At 42.7% G+C, this 23,283-nt stretch overlaps 1 protein-coding gene across 1 annotated transcript in view; it reads left to right on the forward strand.

Moving 5' to 3' along the window:
* The window catches only part of PXK (PX domain containing serine/threonine kinase like), a 74,852-nt gene that overhangs the window by 5,737 nt on the left and 45,832 nt on the right, over positions 1-23,283 (forward strand). The window contains 2 exon segments of the mRNA XM_030307106.1: positions 19,020-19,072; positions 20,982-21,031. The gene's annotated coding sequence lies outside the window, so the exon portion shown is untranslated.

The raw sequence follows: 23,283 nt of genomic DNA on the forward strand, positions 1-23,283 counted from the left end.
CGGGGCTCGAACTCACGGACCGCGAGATCGTGACCTGGCTGAAGTCGGACGCTCAACCGACTGCGCCACCCAGGCGCCCCTTGAAACTTTTGACTAAGGACTAAGGGGCAAGCATTTGGGGGTAAACACTTGGACTTCTAGAGGGGAAGAGTTTGTGCAGATTGACCATTTAGTCTCCAGCTGATCTTGCTAACTACCAAATTTGGGATAAGCCTGGTCATTTCCCACTGAGAGTAAGCTATCAAGTGTTTCCTCTTCCTAAAAGAGTACAGAGTAAGGGGAAATGCATTGCTACTGCTACCGTTGTCTTCAAATAATGAGTAGTTATTTTTTGGTGGCTAAGAGGGTGCTTCTATTAACATAGTGTTAGTTTGAGGAATCTATTGCAACAGGAGTGTTCCAGAAAAAAATTTTTTTCTTTTTAAGTAGGCTTCATACTCAGCATGGGGCCCAATGCAGGGCCTAAACTCACGACCCTGAGATCAAGACCTGAGCTGAGGTCAAGAGTTGGACAGTTAACCAACTGACCCACCCAGGTGCCCCAATTTTTTTTAATTTTACTTATTTTGAGGGGGGGTGCAGAGAGAGAAAGAGAGAATGAATCCCAAGCAGGCTCCGTGCTGTAAGCTCAGAGCCCAACGTGGAGCTTGAATCCATGAGCCATGAGATCATGACCTGAGCCAAAACCATGAGTCAGATGCTTAACCGATTGAGCCACTCAGGCAGCCCCCATTTTCTTCTTTTTTTAGAAACTGCTTTATATAATTCACATACCATACAATTTACCCACTGAATACACAACTCAATATAAGTATATCACAGAGTTGTATATCTCCATAATTAATTTTAGAACATTTTCATTACCCAAAAGGAAGCCCCAAACCGTTCAGCAGTCACCCTGGGAAGTCTTAATAACATTGCAGGATGCTAAACTGAGGACATATTCTTAATACAAGGTCTTTACCTCTTTGGGTTTAACTCCTTTCACGATGTTATCAGAGGGACAAATTCTCCATAAATGTGCATATACATGCTTAGATAACCTCCCAGAACCTCACTGAAGCCTGAAGCCTGCTCTTAGGCAATGAATCTTAGGGTAAGAATTCCTAAGCTGCAAACTTGGAGAATTAGCATACATCTAAACATTGCACCTTGCTTTAAGGAACCCTGGGTTTAGAACAATAGATGAATTATGTCCTGCTGGTGTGACAGAAATTGCTCTGGGTTGCACCTTGCCTCGTGCATTTAGTTGTAGGTGCCCAGATGACTTATTAGAGTAGCGCAAGGGAAGGGCAAAGGGCTCTGTGCTGGAAAGCAGGGCGTTTGTGCCCTGGCCAGCTCTCTGTTTATGACATCTAAACAAAGCTGCTTTCTTTTGTGTGGCTCATCAGAAACTGGTCATTTCTCCTCAGTTCAGTTGAGGCTGGTTTAGGGTGGGAAGAGGGAATGAATAGAGTGTTGGTATGGGGTAATCCTGGATCTAAAACATCAGAACCACCTGTAGAGGTGAAAAGGGAAAGCAGCGTCATTCATCAGGTCTTCCTTTGAGCCTGCCCCTCCCCCAGGTGACAGGTGACTGGTGCACTTTAGTCCCGCAGAGGGAAATGGAGCCTGAAGCGGGCCTGCTCACACCAGACCTCTAGTCAGGCCAAGGGTCTGGCAGGCATGACAGTACCTACTGTTCCACCAGAGCACAGGGAATGGCTGGGTGACACCTTGCCATGTTCGAGGCATCCCTCCGTGTGACCATGTAGGTCACCACGTCTGCTAGCAGCCTTCTGCTTGTTAATTCGTGGTACTTCGAGAGCTCCGGCCCTCCAGTGGGCACTGTGGTCAGCGCTCGGATGCAGTGGTGAGCAGGCCCTACTTAGGAGCTCCTAGGCCGCTGAGCATCTGTGCGAGGAGGACACACCTGTGCCCCTTCCCACTCCTTAGATGGTAAGGGTCAGACGGCAGCTTGTTCTGCGTCTGTCCATGTCTTTCTCTTGAGGTTTTTTTTTCCTTCCCTCTAAATCCAGCCTTTCGGGTCTATGTATCGTTATTTTGATTCTATTTCAAACTAGCACATTCCCTAGCATATAGATAGTAAGCATTCAATAAATATTTGTTGAATAAATGAATTTGTTGTATGATTGCAGTTATCTGGGCTGTAGCTTCCTTCCTCTGAAATGCCCATTCAGCTTTATTGGTCCCCAAAGTGCCAGCATTTTACATACCTGTTATTTCTTACTACTTTGTTTTCTGTTTATATCATCTCCCTCCCACACATGTGAAAGTGTAAGGCAGGAGCAAAGAGACAAAACCTGAACAACCTCGGACAGATTGCTTTATCTCCTCAGCCTGTTTCTTTGTAAAGTGGGGATAGGAAGAGTATGTCAGTGCTGCTGTGAGGATTCACTGAGCTCACACATGGAACATTCCGAACAGAACTCAGCACTGAAGTATCAGCTGTTTTGATGTAGTGTATTACCTCTGTATTTGCCAGAGCACTAGTAAGTTTTTAGGTACCAGTACGCTCAAGTGGCGTTGAATGGAAAAAGGCGAATTCTTCATTTGAAAGTTTTTCTCACTGTTCACCGGGACTCCTTTGCTAACAAATTGCAAGAGAGACCAGTGGCATGTCAAAGAGCAACTCCCCTGCCTCCTTTTTCTTTTTCATTCTGAAGGGACACGTTTTGATAGCCAGGCTCGGGGGGGGATGCGGCACGGGGTCCCCTGAGGGCGGCTGCCTGGCAGCAGAGCTGGCTGCTGGTGTTCAGAGGTGGAAGAGGCAAATGGGCAGGCCACGGGGCCTGGCCACTGAACTGGCAGATGTGTTCCCAGAGGCCAGGCCTGAAGGGAAGGGGACCCCGGGCAAATGCCCATTTCAGCTCTTCACTTCCCAGGTTTTGTTCATCACCAGCATCGGCGCACACACATTTGACCTTTGGCAGCGGGGTGACAAAATAAAATAGAAAGCCCTCTGCTTTGTTCTTTCCCCTGCCACTTACTCTGCCAAGTGACCATGCCAGCTGACATTTGTGAGGGGGTGGGGGGCAGCTGACATCTTCAGAACGCTGCTTCCTGAGAAATGCAGTTATATTCTGTAGAGCCCTGCCAACTTCCTTTCCCCTAAGTGCCACGCACCAGCAGTCAGGCTGTGGGCACATACATCAGGTATGGGTGCATTTCACTCTCTGAAGCACGCAGTTTCTTTGTTGGAAAGCCACTAAGGTGTTGGGGATGCCAGCAAGCACCCACGAGGAGTCTTCTGCGAGCCGGGCACTGGGTCGTGTATTAAGATAAAAAGATGAATGAAGCACGGAGCTTACTCCTGCTAGAAGGGGACATAAGGTACTGAAAGTGCCAGTGTGCCCGGGAGCAGTGAGGATGCGGTGTGAGTGCCTCCATCCACTTGGGTCCCCCTGGGAGTTTGGGCTTCACAGCGTTCCAGAGAATGGCTTCTAAATCTGCACTCCCCAGGCATTTGAACTTGCAGACTCCTTTCACAGTAATCCTGAATTGTAAAAAACAAAAAACAAAAAAACAAACCTCTGGATGTGATTTTGAATTAAAAATATATTTTATTCAGATCGTTACATTATTAAAAATTAACATAATTTTGTGATCTGAATTACACTGTTTTTTTTTGAAACAGCAGCGGTGAGAATCGTGATAAGGTGAATATAGATTAAGGCACTGATAATGAGCATCTTCAGACAATTTGCAGAATCACCAATTTTGTGATGATTCTCACTTCTCATATTTCTCACTAACTTCTCACTTAACTCATATTTTACCATTGGCACTCCTAAAGCCTGCCTTTAGTCATGGTCCATTAATAGGTGTAAATGAAACCAAGTATGACTCAGAGCAAAATCAATTAAAAAGCTATGTAGTGGCCCAAACCATGCTAAACGAAAGAAACCACGAACACACTCATCTCTATGACTGCCCCCATGCTTTCTGCGTGTACACTTGGAAGCTCTTAGTCTGTTCAGGGTAAAGGGAGAAAATATTTAAATAAATTGTTTTGTTGATGTATTTTTTAAAAAGTAGAACTAGACACAGAAGCCTTTAACACGTAAATCCTTCCAGAGACCCTAGTTGTTCATCCTGTTCTAAACTGTTACTAATCCACCAGAAAGATCTTAGTTTAAAAACTAAAGCAGGGGCGCCTGGGTGGCTCAGTCAGTTAAGCGGCAGACTCTTGATTTCAGCTCAGGTCATGATCTCAACTGTTCGTGAGTTCAAGCCCTGCATTGGGCTCTGCTCCGAGCTCAGATCCTGCTTTGGATTCTCTGTCTCCCTCTCTTGGCCCTTCTCCCGCTCTTGCTCGCTCTCTCTCAAAAAATGAATAAATGTGAAGAAAAAAAAACACAGAAAAACAGAAAAACCTGAAGCATGACTAGCTGTGTTCTCTGAGGCCAGGTGTATTTGCAGACTTCAGGAGTTCATTCAGCAGATACTGCTGTAAGTATGGCCCTTGTTGCTGGCACCAGTCTAGGCACTGGGGGTGCAGGTTGAAAGACAGACGCGTTCCCTGCCTTTGTTCATTCCCAAAGGGTCTATTATGGTGGATTCTGGTGTGGGGTAAAAGATGGGAAAGGGAGACTGGCACCCGTTGTGGGGCTCCTTGGAGGTTAGGCTAAAGGGTCCAAACAGTGAGAGACTTGAGCAGGTCTGTAGCATGTGGATGAGGTATTTTAGGAAGCCTAGTTTGCTGGCAGTGAGTAGGAGTCTATGAGAAGAGTGAAGGAAGGGGAGAGGAGAGTCCAGGGAGGTAATGAAGCAGTGGGGTTAAAAAGGCCACGTGAGATCAGTGGCAGGAGGGAGAGAAGGACTGGAGAGAGGGAGGAACACAACAGAGAGGTCTACTAGGTAGAGGCCATGAGGGAAACAAAGGCACCAGAAATGATTAGAGAAATAGTCCACGGTAAGTGAACAGTAGCTAGTCTTACCAGGAAGATCATGAGTCTGAGTTTGGTTCTAGAAAGTTTGAGTAGTACTGAAAAGGCAGCTGCACTTGCCATGTTAACAACCAGCATTGTTTAAGTACTTACTAGGTGCACAACCCTGTGGTCAGCTCTTTATGTTAACTTATCTCATTTCCTAAGTTGGACCAATGCTGCACCCAGGCAACCACTGTAACATATTCATCACGTATTGCCTTGATGCCTCTTTGCAGTCAGTATCCTTCCTCTGATCCCGGCAACTACTGATCTGCTTTCCGTTATTGCCGTTTTACCTTTTCTAGAATGTTATATGTAAATACATATTATAGGGTGTAATGTTTTGTGTCTGGCTTCTTTCACTTAGCATAAAGCTCTGAGATTCTCTCATGATGTTGCATGTTTCTCCTTACTGCTCAGTAGTTGTTATGCATTCATTAGCTGGTTGACATTTGGGTCATTTCTACTTTGGGGCTATTGTGAATAGTGATCTTATGACCATTGGGTACAAGTCTGTGTGGACATATTTTCATTTCTCCTGGGCCAGTATCTAGGAATGGAGTTGCTTAGTCTTATGGTAAGTGTATATTTAAGTTAATAAGGAATTGCCAAACTCTTCTAGATTCTTATTTGATCCTCATAACAATTCTGAATTGAGTTCACTATTATCCCCATTTTTTAGTTGGGAGAAAATGAATGCATAGAGGGTCAGTAACTTCCTCCAGGCCATAGGGCTGGGGGTGGCAGAATGGTTTATAGGCCAGTGGACTTTGAGCCATCCCCAACCTGATCTGTTATTAGGACCTTCAGAGCAGTGGACCTGTTTGATGGCTCCACTAAGCCCAGGCCTAGGTGAGGAGGAGTTAGGGGTCCTCCCTTGAGCCACAGAACCAGACACTGATTTGGATTACCATTTTCTCAGTTCTCCCATCCTGGTTACCGAGGCGTGGAGTTAGTTCATTACATGCGGTGGAGGTTTTAAGGCAGAGCTGTCCAATGGAAATGTAATGCAAACCACGTGTGTAATTTTAAGTTTTCTAGTAGCCACATTAGAAAAACAAAAAGGAACAGGTGAAATTAATTTATATAATCTGTTCCTAACCCAATATATCCAGAGTAATACTCTTTCAATAGATAATCAATATAAAAACTAATAATATGTTTTATGTTTTTTATGTCATACAAAGTTTTTGAAACTTGGTGTGCACTTTACAATTACAACATACCTCAATTTGGACTAGCTACATTTCAGGTCATCAATAGCTACCTACAGCTTGTGGCTACTATATTGAACAGCCCAGATACAGACATTAAAAACAACATCCAGATGTATGGTTACTAATATGGAAAGAGATTCATTTTATGTTAAATGGAGAAAAAAGCAAGTCATATATGTTTCGTATGCTTATATTTTCACAAGTCTCTAATGTTTATATCTGCAAATAGTTTATACTGTTCAGTGGCCATAGGTAGCCACTTAGACTACTTAAATTTAATAAAATTAAATACAATTAAAAATGCAGTCCCTTAGCCACATGTGCACAGCAGCCACTGTATTGGATGTCACAGACTTAGGTCAGTACTGTCTCCAAACTGCTGAACCAAGTAAGAAAAGCTGAGCTAGAGCATAGAACCTGCTAGCCCTGCGACCAGTAGGGCTTTGTGACCATTGAGACCCAGAGCCTTCATAGTTTTTAATAGTAAAGCACAGGAAAGAAGTGCAGCTGTTGTTAGAGTTTAGTAGGAGCATAGTGCGGAAACATAAACAGCCCTTGTCAAAGACTCTGTTCCATTTTGGTACAACGGAAATTAACCACCACTCACATTGCTGGGGACTCACTCCATAAACCTGACATCCACATTAGGTATGTTCATATAAAAATGTTCCTCTCTGCTTCTTCAGAACCTGCCTGATGTCCATGGTGGGGCTTATGTAGCATCGGAAGATAAAATAATTTTTCATATTTGTACACAGCTTCTGTGCGGTGCCCAGATTACGTTCAGCTCAGATTACACAGACTGCAGTTTGTGAACGTGCAGGAGGAGGTGGGTTTCTTAGCGCAGAGGTAGTAAAGTCAGGAGACTAGGCCAGGAGGTATTTTGAGAGCTCTGCAGCTATTTCAACTGCTATTACCCAGGCCTGAGTTCCCGTACTTAATCTGCCCCTCTTCCCGGGCTTCTTCCTCACTTGAGGGACTGGTTCTGCCTGTTTAGCTGATCTCTATCCATCAAAATGAGGGGTGTATGATGTGTAAGCATCCTGCCTAAGGCCATAGAAGGAGGTAGGAACTGCTGTGTCCCTGGGTCAGACAGGCCTAGGGTGGAGTCCAGTCTCATGACTTCCTAGCTGAGTGCCCTTGTTTAAGGCATCTGTCCCTCTCAGAGAGGTGAGGTTCTTGTGAAAGAGAAGTAGCTGCAGGTACCTCCAGGCAATCCTGGGAGATGGGATAAGCTGAGGGGACAGAAGAATAAGTGTCCCCTAAACATAGCGGTTACTACCTTCAGCTCTGAAGAGATCGATGGTGGCGTAGTGTGTATAGTCACCTACGTGGTTATGATTGGAACTAGCATCTCAGGAGAATACGATGATGTTTTCAGGCGAGGTAGAATAAATGTATTGCAGTCAACCCTCCCTCATCCTTGGTGGTAGTGATCAGTTCTACTCTGTGGAACCAGTAGGGACTTTCCTGCCTTGATTCCCCGTAGTTTCAAGCTCCTCTCCCACCAAATATTTTACCACTCCTGATTCTAGTAGAATAATTAACTTATTTGACTTTCATCTTCTGTTTTTCCACTCTCTCCAGTACAGTAAAGATGCTGGTGATTCATAAAATGACTGAAAGTTCCCTTGCCAAAGGAAAAAAAGATGATAGCTTGCATTTATCATTGATAACATACTGTGCCCTTATCCGAGCTCAGACAATTTCAATCCTTACCACTCAGGCTTCTTTATTTGAAAGTAGCATGTTTTAAGTTACATGTGTAGCAAACCAAGGAACTTTTAGAAAAATTATTTTTCCTGATTGGGAAAGTAATATATGTGCTCATTGAGGATAACCTGAAAAATATGAAAAAATAGCTAAGAGAATTTAAACCACACATAATTTCACTCCAGAGACAACTACCGTTACATTTGTTATAGTTCTGTCTTCCTATCAGTGTTATCACAGTTTTCTATCCTTTTTAAATATTAACATTATAATGTACACCTTGCCCTGTGTAATGAAAATTTATTTTAATATACCCTTTAAAGGCGTGCAGATTCTTCCACTATATAGTTAAGCCATAAATAGCTTATCCATTGTCTTATTGCTAATATCTAGGCTCTTTAAGGGAAGGCTTTTTACTTAGCCCCTTTAAAAGTGGGCAAATGGGCACCTGGGTGGCTCAGTCAGTTGAGCGTCTGACTTTTGATTTTGGCTCAGGTCATGATCTTAAAGTTTGTGGGATCGAACCCTGTATCAGGCTCTACGATGACAGCATGGAACCTGCTTCGGATTCTCTCTCTCCCTCTCTCTCTCTCTGCCCCTCCCCCACTTTCTCTCTCTGTCTTTCTCTCTCTGTCTCACAAATAAATTAATAAACATTAAAAAAAAAAAAAAGGCCTAGAAGGGGTGCCTGGCTGGCTCTGTCAGTGGCGCATGTGACTCTTGATCTTGGGATTCTGGGTTCAAGCCCCACATTGGGTATAGAGATTACTTAAAATCTTAAAAATAAATAATCTAAAAAAATATAAAAGTGGCATAGAAGGGTGGGACAAGAGAGGCTTGAGTAATGGCATTCACTGTCAGAGATCAGACTGATAACATTGTTTCCTATGTTCAAAGAGAAGGGCTCCTTTATGCTGTTCCCTTGGTGCCCTTCACAGAGCTTTGGCCATCTCCTGTGCTTACTGAGTCGGGCCATGGTGTAGTCACCTGCACACACCTTATTATGCTTGCTATTTCTTAGCAGAAAGAAAACTAAGTTACAAAGCCGGCCTCTGCTGGATGCTGTAAGTGTACAACCTCATCTATATTTACTGCCATCCTGTTGGAAAGGTACGATTTTGTAGATAATAAACTGAGGCCCAGAGATGCAGCAAAGTTAGGTCACAAAACTAGTAAGGGCCAGTTGGGCTTTGAATTGGGTCTCTGTGACTGGGAAGCCAGGCCCTTTCCCCTGGGAGACTAGTGGTTGTGGCATGGGGAAAGATGGGGGAGGAGCGCACAGTGTGGCTAGTCATCAGTTGCATCAACCTCGAGAAGGACTCCAGCAGCCTGACTTTGGGGCAGTAGTACATGGGGGCAGGCAGAGAAGGGGCCCCAGGAGGAGAAACACTTCACTCCCAGCAAGTACTCAGGTCGTTACCAGCTTAGGGCGTGAGGGTTGAGAAGGGGGCCTCCCTCGGATACCAGAGCCCACATAAAAATCATTATTTCCAACCAGATCAGAGTTTGCGTGTTTTCTGTCTTTTCTAGCCAGTGAAATATGTGGTGATTAGTTCTCTGAGGTTATGTTCACTGCATCTGTTTCTACACTTTTAGGGCATCGGCCCAAGAAATGTGAGGATTACTGGAGGTCATGTTTCATTTTTAATTACTACTTAATTGAGCCCCGGATTTTTGAGTTTGTTTCCCCTTTGCTTGACTTAAGATGGAATTCATGGGTTCCCATTTTAGCAAATTATGTAAATTTGCTTTGGTGCCATTTAAGGGTCATTGTACTATAGAATGCTATAGGAGGTGCTGTTTAAAATGTATCCATTCTGTAGTCATGTCTGAGGCCAAAAGGATTTTGAGTGCTTCTTTGCAGTGTTTCTCCTTGCTGGAACATCAGCTGTCTTTGAAGTTGGGTGTGGCGAGCAGCTCCCCTGGCTGGGCAGGAGACTGTCCCGCAGAGGAGACCATGGACTTCAAAAGGCCTGGAGAAGGGAGAAGCATATGCTAATAAGGCGGTGCTCTCACTGCAGGCATCAAAGCAAGTTTATGATGTGTTCCTGTGTCCCTTCTGTGAACACAGAATAGAAACCGGAGAACTTGTTTTGCATAAAGGTAAAGCGCGCAGTTCTATGATTCAGTTAGATTTATTTATTTATTTATTTATTTATTTATTTATTTATTTATTTAGAGACGCACGCTCACTACGCGCAAGTTGGGAGGGGCAGAGAGAGAGAGTCCCAGGTAGGCTGTGCACTCTCAGCGCAGAGCCCAACACGGGCTCCATCTCACAAACTGTGAGATCATGACTTGAGCTGAAATCAAGAGTCGGATGTCTAACTGACTGACCCACCCTGGTGCCCTGATTCAGTTAGATTTTAAATGAAGTTTATTTCACTTGGTTGAAAAGGAGATACAGTTGGCTTCACTCACCTGCACAAATTTAGGTTAAGATAGTGGAGATTCATCAAATGCCTTTAAAAACCCTAATGCTTTCATTTGTTTTGGGGCAGGTTTTGCACATTATATAATAAAACAAAGGTACATTTCAGCACTGGAAATCTACAAATGAAACAATAAATAATGATACTTAGCAGAGTAAGGAGTAATCATTAATTCTAAGTGAAATATTAAGAATTGTAAGCAGCCAGGCAGGTGGCTGGTGAGCTGAGCAGAAGTCCTGCGACTGAGAATTTCCCCAGAAACCTGGCTTTCCCTTCAGGGTGATGTTGCCCTCTGCCCATGAGCTGCAGCTGTTGTGCTGTGTGATACCATGGGGTTGAATATTGAGTCCACTGAAGGGATAATAAATCAGGGCTTGGGAGATCCACAGAGACTTTCTTTTTTAAAAATATTTTTCTTTTTTATTATTTAAGGATAGTTGACATACAATGGTATATTAGTTGCAAGGGTACAACATAGTGATCCAACGTGTCTATATGTTACTTAGTGCTTATCAGGGTAAGCATAGTCATCATACGATGTTGTTATAATATTACTGACTATAGTCCCTATACTGTACTTTTCATCTTTGTGACTTATAACTGGAAGTTTGTACGTCTTAATCCCCTTCACCTATTTGCCCATACCTGCAGCCGCATGGAGATTTTCTTGAGCATGCTCTTTGACTTTTCCTTGATGTACATGCACGTGAAAAAGAGCAACATGCTTCTTCCTTCCCAAAGGAGCAATCAATCAGTTAACAAATGCCCACCAACTGGTATTTGCTGCACTTCTTATTGGCCTGACCTTGTGGTGGGTGCTGTTTGCGATACAAAGAAATGTGTGATCCTAGCCCTTGAAGAATTTAATTCATTTGGAGAGATCCTCCCCCCCCCCCCCCACCTACCTGCCTTCCCCAGACACAGGTAGATATAGGACAAAAATAGCAGTAATGTGATTAAACAGCCAGCCTTCCCAGGTGTTGACCTGCGAAGAGGGGAGTAGATAAGGGATGTTTAGGGTACCCAGAGTCTGACTGAGTAGAGGAAGGTTTGAGTAGAAAGAACAGGTTAGGACACTGTGGTTAGGTTGATAGCAGAACATGGAAGCTAGGCTAAGGAGTTGGGTTTTATTCTGTGGCCAGTGGAGCCTGAAATGTTCCCGAGCAGGGAAAGGATAGTGTTGGATGTTTAGCGAGCTCACATGTGCTCAGCATTCTTTGCGGGCCTTCCTTTGAAGGGAAAGCGCCAGGAGGAAGCGGATTTGGGGATGAATACAGGGGAGCGATATGGCTAGTGGGTAGTGGAGACCTGGCCTCCTATCCCAGATCTATAACTTCTAGTCAAGGCATTTATCCCTTCAGAGACTCATTGCCCCCAGCTGCAAAGTGAGGGTAATGGTTCTTCCTTACTTGCTTCAAAGGGCCATCTCCAGATGGTTCGATGGTTCTACCACTACAGGGCCCAGTGTGGGGACCCCCGCAGGGCTCAAGTTAGGTACATACTGTACCCTTGAGAGGCGAGAGGGTGGGGATAGAGGAGGCTGTGAGGTTTGGTGGGTGCTTGGTTCATTAGTTTCCTTCCTCTCTTGAGAGGGTTTTTATTTTTGCAGTGTGAAGCTGCTTCCTATTTAAGAAGTTTTAGAACCATGGTTCTCACCCCTGGCTGCACATTACAATCACCCGGGAACTTTTAGGCCCTACTAATGCCTGTGCTTCCTCTCAGAGAAGCTAAAATTAGAGTCTCTGGGAGGTAGGGCTGACCATGGGTATGGTTTTTTGTTTGTTTGTTTGTTTAAGTTCTCTAGGTGATTTGGGGTGCCTCGGTGTCTCGGTTGAGTGTCCGACTCTTAATTGCAGCTCAGGTCATGATCCCAAGGAGCCTGCTTGTGATTCACTCTTTCCCTCCCTCCCTCTTTTCCTCCCTCCCTCTTTTCCTCCCTCCCTCTCTCCCTCTCCCCTAATGCTGTGCTGTCTCTCTCTCTCTAAAAAAAAAAAAAAAAAAAAAAAAAATGGTGTAAGTTCTCTAGGTGATTTTAGAATGCAGCAAGCAGGTTTGGGACCCTCTGTTTTAGATATAGTGATGTGGGACACTGACATGTAAAATACCTCCAAACAGCTGCCTTTGTCTCTCTGTACTTTGAGTCTCTGAGTAAACCTGATTATCTATGCCAAAAGGGAAGGGAGAAGAATTACTGGGTTAATCTGGTTTGAAGGTTTGCTGAAGTTTTGGTTTTAGCTCATTTAACACTTTTTTTTTTTTTTCCAAATGAACTGTGTTTATAGTCTCAGTAAGGTCATTGGGGCCAGACAGATTCAAAATAAGTTTTCCTCCTCAGTGTTTCCTAAAATGTCATCCAACCAAGGCATCTTTGGATATCAGCTATTGTGCAGGGAAATAATCTTCAATATTTTTTTGGGAACTCAGAAAACAAAATGCCAGTGGGGATGCTGTGCTTGGAAAATGGCCTATGTAGGAAGCGTTAATCAACAGTTGTGGAACCAACAGCCCCAACCCTGCCCCTGCCCCCCTCAGGATAGGAGTCAATAGATCGACATCACTAGAAATGAACCACCTGAGTTCCACCAACTAGTGAGGACCCCCATCTTCAGGGCTGCAGGAAAAACTCAGGGCACCCCCCCCTCCCCCCGCCAGGTCACTGAGCACTGCTGGCCATGCCTGACAGGTTGGAAGGTCTTGGGAATCAGGTATTTGGGTCACACTCCCAGTCAGCTGCTTCCTAGTTGTGCGACCTTGGGCAGCTCACTTAATTTGCTGAGCTGGACTGAGATCTCCCCTCTAGGCAGCTGTGATGGATGGAATGAGAAGTATGGAGTAAGGGGGCCTTAGCAAGGTTCCTAGAACCAGATCGGTCCTCATTTGTTACATCTCTCTTCTCTAACCTCACTTAAGTCAGAATTACGTGGTCCTGATGCCTTTCCAGTTGAAGAACTTCACACCAGACCACACTGACCAGCGCAATCTCACATGCCAGGGCTTGACAAGGTAGCCACCCTGCCCCGCCAAGATAAAGGGTGTGGTATTGTGAGGAGGGGCAAGAAGAGGGCCCTTTGGGGGAAGTGGTAGCAGATGGCAGGGTTTGGTGGCAAGGCTGAGATCTGTTGTGACTCAGGGCCGCACCTCGCAGCTCCTAGCTCTCCCTTTGTTGCCTGATGGGCCTTGGCGTTTATTGTCTCTTTTATACATGCTGCAGTTTTCCGTTCCACATCAGAGACGGTGGTAAGATGGGAATGATTCACTGGAAGATTCTGGGCTGCTGACTCCAGCTCGGGAGGAGGAGGCCTGACTTCAAATGTTGGGTTTCTATTAGTCTCCAGGGCACTCTCCTCTCTGCTTTAATAAGAGCTACAGCCTGGTTGCAAGCAGTGGACAGCTGTGCTGTGTTAGTTTACAAATTGGAGATTTCGGGTGAAAGTACTTCCTTTGGTCAAGTGGATGGTGGTACCAGGCAAGCTAAAAAATTCAAATGTTTTGTAGTTAAGGACCACCTTGTTCACTAAAGTGGAATAAAAATATTTCTGAGCAGAGGCACCTGGCTGGCTCAGTCAGTAGAGCAACTCTTGATCTTGGGGTTGTGAGATCGAAGTCCCAGACAGGGGTAGAATTTACTTAAAAAAAATATGGAGATATATATATACATATATACATATGCACATATATATACACATATACATATATACATATATACATGTATACATATATACATCCATATATACATATATATATATATATATACAGTTCAGTGGAACCTGAATGTGCCTTAATGTGTTTTTACACAATGGGTGGTGCTTTGAGGCTGCCAGTAACTAAGCAAACTCTAGGTGGACATGTGTGTATTACAAATGGTATTGTATGTGAGGTACCAGTGGGCCAGGGGCTATGGCCAAGGGCAGATGATGGCAGAAGTAACCCTAGCACCATCCTGCATCCCAGGCCTTCATGGACTGGGACTACTGGTTTATCAATACACCTGAATCCAGGCTTCTCACTTGGCACTATTGACATTGGGGCCAGGTAGTCCCTTGGGTGGGAGTGGGTGTGGGGGTGGGAGTAGGCTGGCCTGTACGTTGTAGGGTGTTTAGTAGCATCTCTGACCTCTATCTACTAGATGCTAGTAGCACTCCCCCATCCCCTGCGACAACTACAGATGTCTCTAGACATTGCTAAATGTCATTTGATCAGAAGAATCACCTTCTTTGGGGATCACGGACCTAAATATAAAGAATGTCTTGGCAGGAACATTAATGAGGATATCATTTTGGCTACCACAGTCTGACCATGACCCAGGCATTATCTTTAGTTACTGCTTCCCTTCGGCCAAATGCTTTTCCCAATCATTATTATGTGCCCTTTTATAAACAAGTTTTTTTAAAGACAATATAGTAATCTTAGATCACAATAATAGACACATTTAGTAGAGTATCAGTAAAGAGGCTTCAGGAATACCTTAGCGAGGATACTATTAGCCGGACTCACACTCTCTTTCTCAAAATAATAAATAAACTTAAGAAAAAAATAAAGGCACATGGAAGACTAGAACACATATTGTTACTGTCATTTGAGGAGAGGGAAGAGGAATAAAGGGCAGGGAACAGATATAAAGGGAGTACAATAGGAAGGATTTTGCCAGTTGAATTGTATATACCTAGTTCTGGCACAAATATATTTCAGGAAATTCTGAATTTTATTTGTTCTATTCTATTCTGTTCTATTTTATTCTACTCTAACTTTTTAAGTAACTCTACCCTCAGTGTAGGTCTCAAGCTCCTGACCCCAAAATCAAGTATTTGAGACACGTATTTCGAGACAAGATACACTTGTCACATATTTAGAGGACAAGTTTAAAAAAAAAAAATCTAATTGTGTTCTTCAGAAGGAGAGGAATGAGGGGCGCGAGGCTGGCTTGGTTGTTGAGCATGTGACCCTCCAACACATGTTGGAGCATGTGATCTTGGGTTTGTGAGTTCGATCTATCTCCATGTTGGTGTGGAGATTGCTGAAAAATGGGATCTTGGAAGAAGAAGAAAGCAAGAAATGGGGTCAAACTGTACATTTCTTTTTTTTTTTAACATTATTATTTTTTAATGTTCATTTATTTTGAGATAGGAGCACAAGCTGGGGAGGTGTAGAGAGAGAGAGGGTGACAAAGGATCTGAAGCTGGCTATGTGCTGTCAGCCAGAGAGCCCGATGGGGGGCTCGAGCTCATAACCTGTGAGAATCATGAGCTGAGCTGAAGTCAGACACTTAACCAGCTGAGCCATCCAGACACCCCAGAACTGTAGTTCCTTGTTCAGACTTACACCCCAGCATGGAAGAAGCACAGCACTGGAACACTGTGGGTGCTTAGTTGATGTTTTGCAATTGGCAGCACATCTTTGTAAAGCGCAGGTCTGAACTTCAAACTCAAAGAATATAAGCAAGACATCGGTGTTTACTTAGCACCTACCAAGTGCCCACATTGAACTGGAATTTTTAAAATTACTATTATTCCTCTGGTAAATCATAGTGAAATAATAAATGTTAGAAGTATTTTTGAGAATTAACATTTTCCCTCAATTTTAGACCTGAAAAGAGCTTGCCTATGATGTAGTGTTTGGAAGTATTCCAGTTATATGTGCTAATTTCAGCTTTACTCTAAGAATGTTAAAAGCTCAGAAAATTTGCCAGTAAGACAATTCTGGAAAAAAATGAAAATTTCCAAGCTAAAGGATTGATCCCCAAAATGTAAGAAGTCATATGGTTTCAGCATTTTCTCTTTATGTATTCAGAAATAATTGCATTAGCATGTTGCTAAGAGATTTGTCCACACCACACAAATACTCTTAAAACATTATTTTATATCCCCATATGAAACCAGCTAAACATAGTTCCAGATACACAGTTGATTCACTCATAATTGAGTGGATATGTTGAATTACCATGTTTTATATATTCCTGAGAAGACAGGAAGTTCTGCTATGTGAACTTCATCAACCTTTGCTAAATAAACAGAATGGAAATGAATGATAGTGTAATATGATCTGTCTTAAAACCCACTTACCGGGGTTAACAATGCTTACTTGGCTTTGTTTTCTAAATAACCTATTTAAATGAAAATTAATTTGGTAGAAAGGATTTACCGAATACTGTGTTGATAAGCATTTGTTGAGTAGTGACTACAAGTAAATCATACCATCCAAGGATATTAAAATGATTCTGAGTATTTGAGGAAAAAATGTTAACATTCTTATATGATTTAATCTATTACCTTCATCATGATTCCCTGTGTGTATAAGCAAAGGCTGGACTAGGTCTGTGTTTCCTGCTTACTTATTAGTAAGAATTACTGGGGAGGCTGTAAAAACATCTAATTCCTAGGTTTCTAGCCTAGAGATTCTGATTTAGTAAGTCTGGTGCAAAGCCTGGGAATGTGTATTTTTAATACCCTCTCTTCTCCCTGCTCCGGAGCAGGGAGATAGATGTTAATAATCAGGCCGGTCTGGGGGTCACTGGACCTGGAATGCCATCACTGCATCTCTATTCCACCTTTCACCTGTTTTCTTAATCATGGCCTTCTCTAGCTGACAAAGCATATTAAAATGGAAACTCTGAACACTGAAACTCATGGATCTTAGTCTTCTTTTTTTCTTTTTTAATTTATTTGAGAGAGAAAGAGCACACAGGGGAGGGCAGAGAGAGATGGAGAGAGAGAATCCTAGCAGGCTCCACTCTAACATGGCTCCAGTGTGGGGCAGGAACCTATGAACTTTGAGATCATGACTTGAGCCCTGAGCTGAAATTAAGAGTCAGATCTTAACCAACTGAGGCCACCCAGGTGCCCCTGGATCTTGGTCTTCCGATTGCTACCACAGCTAGTTTGAATGCCTAAGGTTAAACTTTTATTTAGATAATTGTGGATTTACATGCAGTTGGTAAGAATAATGCAAGAGAGATCCCATGTATCCATTACCCAATTTGTTTCAATGGTATGTGTTATAAAACTGTAGTACAGTATGGCAATCAGTACATTAGCTTGATACAGTCAAGATATCGATTTAAATATCTCTCATATCTTAGTGTGTTCAGGCTACTATAACAAAACACTATGAACTGTGTGGCTTATACACTACAGAAATTTATTTTCTGTAGTGTTCTGGATGTTGGAAGTCTGATATCAGCGTGATTGCCTTCTGGTGAGGGTCCTCTTCCTGGTTCATAGCTGACACCTTCTCAAAGTATCCTCATGGTGGAAGGAGCAAAGAACCCTTCTGGAGCCTCCTCGATATGGCACTAATCCATTCATGAAGGCTTCACTCTCACAACCTAAGAACTTTCCTCAGGTCCTGTCTCTTAATACCATCATTTTGGGGGGCATTTCAACATGAATTTTGGGGGACACAATCATTCAAACCATAGCACCTCACTTTCTTTTTAAAAAAAAAAATTTTTTTTTAATGTTTATTTATTTTGAGACAGAGAGAGACAGAGCATGAATGGGGGAGGGGCAGAGAGAGAGGGAGACACAGAATCAGAAGCAGGCTCCAAGCCATCAGCCCAGAGCCTGACTCGGGGCTCGAACTCACGAACCATGAGATCGTGACCCGAGCTGAAGTCGGACGCTCAACCGACTGAGCCACCCAGGCGCCCCCAGCACCTCACTTTCTATAGCCACACCTGCTTCCCTCCTCCACACACCCTACTACCCCAGCCTTAACTCTTAGCAGCCACTAATCTGTTCCCCATTTCTATAATTTTGTCATTTCATGAATGTGATATAAATGGAGTCATGTAGTTTATAATCTTTGGGGATTGGCTTTTTCACTCAGCATAACTCTGGCAGTTCATCCAGTTGTGTGAACCACACCTTTTTGTTTCTAAGTGGTTTTCCATGATTAGATGTAACAAAGTTTAACCATTCCCGTTTAAGGACATTTGACTTTTTTTCCTAATTTTGGACTGTTACTAATAAAGCTGCTCTGATCCTTCGTGTACAATCTTTGTATGAACACAAATGTTCATTTCTCTCAGATAGTGCCCGGAGTACAATTGGCTTGGTCATATGATATTTTGCACGTTAATCTTTCAAGAAACTGCTAAATTGTGTTCCAGAGTGACTATGCCATTTTACATTCCCACTGGCAATGCATGTGTGGTCCACTTTCTCTGGATCCTAGTCAGCATTTGGTATTATTTTTTGTGTGTTTGAGTCATTTTGGTTGGTGTATGGTAATATCTCATTCTGGTCTTAATATGCATCTACTTGATGACTATGATATCGAATATCTTTCATGTACTTATTTGGCCATCTATATATCCTCTTGAAAAGAATGTGGTGTTTTGCTGTTGTTGGATGGAGTGTCCAACAATGCTAATTAAATCGCTGGTTTGATGTATTGTTGTGGTGGTTGTTGAGTTCTATATTGTTCCTGGTTTTCTAATTGTTCTATCAATTGCTGAGAGAGGGGTTATTGAAGTTTCCAACTATAATCATGGATTTGTCTATTCTTCTTTCAGTTCCATCAGTTGTACTAATTCTGGCTTGGGTACATACACATTTAAGATTTCTATGTCTTGCTGGTGGATAACTGTTTTATCTTGATGTAATATCCTTCTCTGTCTCTAGAATTTTCTTTGTTCTGAAGTGTACTTTATCTGATATTTCCACTTATATTTTTGATCCTCTGATTTGGGTATTTTATAACTGAGGCTCTTTCCCCCTCTTTTTTAGGAATATATCATTCGGGGTGCAAAGAGGAATTTCTGTTAGAAAACAGCTGGCAGGTAGGCTTTTTTTTTTTTTTTGTTTCTTTTGTCATTAGATAAAATGTTTATATGTTTAAAAGTCTGACTCGGGGCATCTAAAAATCTGGAAAAACCAAAACATGGTTAAGTATGAATCCTGTTTCTTTGAGATATAAACCTTCAGCCTTTAAGATAAGTATATATATAAAGGCTTTTTCGTTTCCAGTGTTTGGTTTAATTGTGTATGGATGTTACCACAGAGAGTATCTATGAATTGTTCCCCAGTTGGCCCAGAGTAGGATAGATAGATAGTAGGCAGATTCCTGGGTTTTGTCTTAGTAATTCACACCTCCTCCCCTGCAGCCATGGTGTGGGTGGGGAGGTTTAGAGTTAAGTCCATCAGGTAGAAAGGCTAGATAGCACCTTGGATATTGTACAGCTTGGACACTGCTTTCATGGACTCCAAGCCGCTCATGGGCAAATGCTAGTGCAGTTCCCTCACTGTGTGTGTATGTGAGGGGTTACCTTACAGCCCCAGGGTCTGCTCTCCTCAGGGGTGGCCTCAAGAAAGAAAAGAAAAAACTTCCTACCTAGATGCAGGTGTCCTTTCTATGTCAGTTGACTTTCAGAGGGTGGCTGACTTCTGTATAGGGGCATTTCTGTGCAGCCTAGTAGGTAATTATACTGACCCTCCTCTCTCTCAATCTACAAAAAAAAATCCGAGTACCTTGGCTTCAGGCTTGACTGTGCTCGTCATCCCTAAGTCGAGTCTTGGACCACAGTGGCCCACACCTGATCTTCCCCTTTGCCTGAAATTCAATGCTTTTGTTTCAATAATTATACTATTTACATCTAGTGAGCATTTCTTCTAGGCACTGGTTCAAGCACATCGATTCACCTAACCTTTAAAAACAGTTCTATACTGATTGTATTACCCCATTTTACATTCAAGAGGTAAGTAACTAGTCCAAGGTCATACTCAGATCAGTGACAGAACAGGGTTGGATTTGCATATTACTCTGTGATTAACCGCTGTTGCTACCTTTTGCTCCCTTTGTATTTATCGGGGATGGCCTTGTATTTAACTCTCTGGTGTATATTCAACAAGCAGGGCACAGCATTGTCCTACCAGAAGAAGGAATCCTTGAGGCAGTTTTCTAGATGCAATGCATTAGAATCCTTGGGATACTTAACAAAAATGTAGACTCTTGGGCCCCACCCTGGACCTACTGCAATGAGATTCTCTGAGGGTGGAGTCCTAGATGATCAGCAGGTAATTCTGCTCACTCATATTTGAGAATCATCAATAAAAGGTTGAAGTCATACCATTCAAAAGCAAAATAATTTCCTTGCCCAGAGGCCTGAAGAACTAGTGGAATTTGATTCTGGCCCAAGCAATGGCATCAAGCAGAACTAAGAAAGAATGTATAGACAATGGAAGGTGGATGTCTGCTGGGAGGGAAATGCAGAGAATCTGGGAGAGGTGTGGCCTCTCTGCCTGCAGATGCAGTCCTGTCTCTAGAATGGGGGATCTTAACTGGGGGAAGTTTTATCCAGGGCAAGGATGAAATGGCCTCAAAGCTAATCCATTTCCTTTTACTTTGATTTCCATGTTCAGTAAAACTTTTTTGGGTAAATCATTAATTCATCTTTCCAGATGCCTGGTTAATGAGAAGGATATTGAAAGGACTATTCACTCTGAAACAAAATCATTCTCTCTTACCTGTTGGCATCTTGTTGGTTTGGCTGGCATTAACCAGTTTTGTGTGACCCGGCCAACTCTGGGTCTGTTTTCTGGGCCTGTCTAGTTAAGCAAGTTAAGCACCAGGTATGAGCCCTCCTACGCTTAGTGCAAATGCCTGAGCTCTAGAATGTCAATAAATATTAAATAAGGAAATGAAAAGAGATGGTCTTTGCCAAATGAAAACACCACTGTCTTGTCTTACAGATTGTGAGGAGATTACAGTGAACTTTGATTTGCTGAACAACAGCTTGCAGGTAAATATTTGAAACACTAATGACGCATGTTCATTGCTTGGGCTGTCTTAGAAATTAGTTTGGAAATGACAATATCAGGAACAAGAAATCAGCAAATTTCCCTGGCAGAGGAGATAGACTTATACTTTAAACAGATGATGTGTGGCTCTAAAATAAACTTGTTGGTAACATGTGATTTATGATAGTCACCTTGCAAGTGAGTACCTTTATGCAAGACTGCATCCTTACCACAGCCATGGATGCTGTGATCATCTCCTTTGCACAGATTGGGAATGACTAACTAAATTGCTGGACTTGTTCACTTAGAGCTGGGACTGTCTCAGACTCTCTCCACTGAACTAGGCTGCATAGTCAGTTGCAGATCAATACTCAGCAATAAATAGAGACTCAGTCTTTTTCAATGTAATTTTTCTCTCTCTTTTTTTTAAATGTTTATTTTGAGAGATAAAGAGCATGAGCAGGGTAGGTGCAGAGAGAGAGAGAGAGAGAGAGAGAGAGAGAGAATCCCAAGCAGGCTCTGTGCTGTCAGAGCAGAGCTGAACTTGGGACCCCATCCCATGAACTACGAGATATGACCTGAGCTGAAACCAAGAGTCACATGCTTAACCAACTGACTGAGCCACCCAGGTTCCCCGTAACTTTTTTCTCTTAAATACATATTTCTAAATCCCTCTAGTTTAAATATTCCCACTTTGGTGGCCATAATGGACAGAGAAATGAGCTGCAGAGCCTTTTTCTGGAAACAGATGTGCTTGAAGGGTCCTAGAGGGGCTTAAGCACCGTAGTGAGTAGTGGCAATAGCACTCCTGTCTCCATTCAGCAGATTGGTCTTCAAGTGCTGTGGGTTACTGCAGACCATTGGGCTTGTGTCATATCTCAGATTTGATTGGTAATATAAATCTGAGCCAGAGCACATGGCTTGTGACCAGCTCAGCTGGGAGGTGAAGCACTGCTCCCTTCATCGGTGAACGAGCCATCACATTATTCTGAGTGACCTCTGATCCTGCCCACAAAAGTCAGTCAGACTGCAGGCTGGCAGGGAGCAAAATGCTTCCTTTCCTTCAAAGGCTGTGGTCATTGATAATAATCTCGAAGTAGCAAATGTAGTATCTAAACTTTACCATTAGTTACAGCCCTGCTGAAAACATGAATGCTAACTTCTCTCTGGTAGAATTGGCCTGAGTTGTCTACAGACCTTTATATAATTGGCAGATGGTTATGCATTTGCCAAATGCTGTCTTTTTAAATTGTAATTATAGTATGACCAATTTAAATCTCCAGATAAAATATTGGAAGAGATCAGATTCTACTCATTGATGGGTTTAATTGGTTTATGGATTTTTATAGCCTAGCCTTCCACTAGACAAAAGCTGGGTCTGTGGTGGCACTGTAGATGAGGCACCGAAATGCAGTGTATTCCAACAGTGGATTTTCTCCACAAGTCTCTCTAGACATTTCCATGCAACATTTCCACCCTGGCATGAGCTTCTGGGAGCCAACTTTGGGCCTACTGTGTGGTTTCATCCACAATGCACAAGTGAACCTTTGCCCAGTGATCTTCGTACAGTGTCATTCAGCCAGGAGTAAGTCTTATGGGAGGAAGGTTCTGAACTTGAAATTGCCTAGGCCCAGCCCCCAAAAATGGGGATGGGAGGAAAGGGTTTTATCTCATATTGTTCTTGCTTAGGGGATGTAAGGTTGAATCTCTATGACTATTCAATGATGGCCTTTTAATATAATAGAATTTTATTTTGCTTCAGTGTAATTTTCCCTTTAAATAGGCACTTTCAGTGTGCATTTAATTTCAATGCAAAGTATCCACATGTATTGATGTTGGCTTATGCTGGGCAGGATATGGCCAGACATCATTTCAGTGGGAGGTTTTTCTAGATCCAAGTAAACAAACAGAAGAAAGTACACACAGCTTTTGGCAAGAAAATAATTCAAAACAACCTTCATAAAACAGACCAAAAAGACTCTCAAACCACAGAATAAAACTTGACTGTGATTTTTAGTGTCTGATTACCCTTCTGACGGATAAATGAGTTCCTGCTGAAGAAAGAGAAATATAATACACATATGTGGAGTTGTCTGACACCATAGGAAAATGCAAAATGAAAAAAAAAAACAGATGTAAAATTATACATGCAATATAATATAATTACATGAAATGTTTTAGAAAAACGATTGGAGGGAAATATGCCAACTATTACAATGGTGATCCCCAGGTGGCAGGATATGGCTTATGTTTT

Source organism: Lynx canadensis, chromosome A2 (genome assembly GCF_007474595.2).
Source record: "Lynx canadensis isolate LIC74 chromosome A2, mLynCan4.pri.v2, whole genome shotgun sequence".
NCBI classification, from domain to species: domain Eukaryota; kingdom Metazoa; phylum Chordata; class Mammalia; order Carnivora; family Felidae; genus Lynx; species Lynx canadensis.